General features: G+C 34.7%; 1 long non-coding RNA gene across 1 annotated transcript; it reads right to left on the bottom strand.

Annotated features, from left to right (window-relative positions):
- Positions 1 to 1,224: 1,224 nt before the first annotated feature.
- LOC109612924 (uncharacterized) lies at positions 1,225 to 1,917 on the bottom strand. Its single transcript, XR_009344025.1, has 3 exons — positions 1,901 to 1,917; positions 1,682 to 1,812; positions 1,225 to 1,555 (listed from the first exon to the last, which is right to left on the bottom strand). It is a non-coding gene; the product is annotated as an uncharacterized LOC109612924 (long non-coding RNA).
- Positions 1,918 to 2,775: the final 858 nt, after the last annotated feature.

Here is a 2,775-nt window from a genome sequence, read left to right as displayed (position 1 = left end):
TCAAACTTCACTTTATTTCCGCCAAAATCACGTTGTTTCTATTTAGTGAATGAGTGCATTTTATGAGTGTAAATGCATCTTTCGTATAACCACTTGTAACACGCACACACACCCACACACTAGTCGACAATTTCTTTTAGGTATATTAATAATTTTTCTATTAATATATTTCCTGCTTTTAGTAATATTTGTTAAATATTTAATTATTTTTGTTTCTTTCTTGTTGAATATTTCCAAATATTATTTTTGGCAAGTATTTGTTTCACTATCAACCATGTACTCACACACAACCGCACTGTATGCTTTCCATTGACATTTTTTCATTCACATCTTTCTTAGGTTTTTTTTTCTCTCATACAACTTTTCACACACAAATGATTAATTTGTTAAAAACCGAAATGCCACTTATCTCTTTATAACAATATCTAATTTTCACTTTAAACTCTTCACTTATTTCACTCTACTTACCCGATCTTTTTAATTTTCTGCAACACCGAAGAAGTCCGTCCACAACGCGCCAATTTTTCTTTTGCAAAGAAGCCACTACCATGGTATGCCACTACCCATTCATAAACGTTCCATTCATTGGCATATTTTGTAGTCCGCCTAATGGGAAAAAGCGTAACGTATGACGTATGCATTATGCCATGTTTACCCGAGAGGTACTAATATAGATACGCTAGGTTTACACTAGGGTAAAGATTGCATGATGTTCCAACAGAATATTTTCCTCGGAAACTTGAAAAATTAGCTTTAGGGATGCCAAATTAGAATTCGTAGGGATGCCGAACACGGATTTTCTTATTTTAGTACCAAATTAAATATATATAGTTACATTAATTTTTCATTCTCAAATGTCGCACCTTTTTCCCTCCTATCCTTTGATAATGATATCGGCAGGATAGTGGGGTTTGTGGTGTGCGCCTTGTAGGGTTAATTTTTAAAAAAATAAGAAGAAGAATAATTGATATCATACACCAAGAACAGCTGTTTTGTATAACAGTTGTAAAATGTCATAGAGGGGAAATAAAGGAAAGATAACAATATGGCAGGAGAAATGATTTGTCAAAAAAAAGGTAGGATGATGGTCCTTTTTTACAACATCCACGAAGAAGACTGGACGTGTGACCTCCCAAAATCCCCAAAGAACAAATTTGAAGTTGTTGGTGCACTGTAATTTTATTGAGTGCAATGTGCAACAAGTCACATATGCATATAATTGAACTGAGAATTTAAAGAATACAAAAAGGAGAACAATTGAACATTTAAATCTCCTTAGATTAACAAATATAGAAATACAAACAATATTTTGGTTTGAAGTTAAGTTAAAACGAATATAAGACAAATATATGAGATAATACCTTTGGATTTAAAACAGAGGTTCATATTAACAGTTAACATATGAACTAAAAGTACAACTATAACTAAATCTACTTAAAGCTAAACGGGAGTCACACTCTTCGCTGTCCAAGTCCAACGAGGGAGGCGCTGTATAAACGCATAGGCAGTACGGCATGCGCTGGTATAGTTCCCAATAGACATAAGTACTCTGAGACTTCGGACAGACAGACGGACGACCAGCAAATAATTAAATTCCGGGTTGTTATTTCATGAAAAGAAAGAAGAGGTATTAAAAGGAAAAAGGAGTGAACAAAGGCGATTTATATTGATTTTTATTTACCTTGTCGTTGAGGTACAGGTGGTTAGGACTCCGAATTGAGCTCAACTCTGGGTTAGGTGACCATCCTTCAATGTGTTCTAGCGTTGTCGTTTCTGTTTTTTAGGCGACACTTTCCTTTGTTTGTCCTTAATCTGTAATGAGAAAAAAGAAAATGTATTAAATATCGCTAATTCGGAATATAATTATAACGCTAATACTCTAAAACATACAAATACTTACATTACATATTGGGAAAAAGCCAGAATTTAACAGCCGCATTCAGCATTCATGTCCGTCTGGTCAACCTGAGAAGAAGAAGAAGAAGAGAGTTAATTGGCGTTCAGCGCAGATTAGTTTAAATATTTATGTGAATTGCCTAAATTATTATTAAACGTTGGTTTTAATTGCTTCAGAATTATAATTACGATTTAATTTTCAACTATGTTTGCCTACATTACATTAAAAAAAATCATGAATCAGTTGTTTAATATGGATACATAGGAAATTCCAAAAAAAAATTGTATTAAATTAGAATGAATAAAGATATTATAACGTGGATTTAAATGAATGGAAAATATGTGTTGTAATATGGAGCACTAAATAAAATAGGTAAGAAAGTGTAGATCTACACAGGTGGGGAAAGCATGGGGTATTCCATATTAAAAAAAAATGGAGAACAGGAATACCATGGTGGGGAGGGAATTTCTCCAGGCACAATAAACAACCAAACGTGCCCAAGTAACTAATCAAGTTCAGACCGAAAGAATTTAATTCACTACCAGATGACTCGATGTTGTGTTCCTTTGTTTATCCTCCCGCTGGCCATAGATATTTTAGTTTTTGTCCACTTTATCGAGGTCTAGTTTACTGACAAGAACTGCGATCCCCATAGACTGAGCTGTTGCCGGAGCAAACTGTCAGCCAGCCAACCCCGTCTGTAAATTAGTTCCCACTCCAGACGATAGAGGTCCGCAGGACAGGACAAAAATGGATTGTGCCTGGAGAAATTCCCTCCCACCATGGTATTCCTGTTCTCCATTTTTTTTTTAATATGGAATACCCCATGCTTTCCCCACCTGTGTAGATCTACACTTTCTTACCTATTTTATTTAGTG

The sequence above is a fragment of the Musca domestica genome, unplaced genomic scaffold (genome assembly GCF_030504385.1).
Source record: "Musca domestica strain aabys unplaced genomic scaffold, Musca_domestica.polishedcontigs.V.1.1 75, whole genome shotgun sequence".
Classification (NCBI taxonomy): domain Eukaryota; kingdom Metazoa; phylum Arthropoda; class Insecta; order Diptera; family Muscidae; genus Musca; species Musca domestica.
The sequence above is the reverse complement of the archived record's forward strand: the minus strand, read 5'-3'. Positions and strand labels throughout refer to the sequence as shown.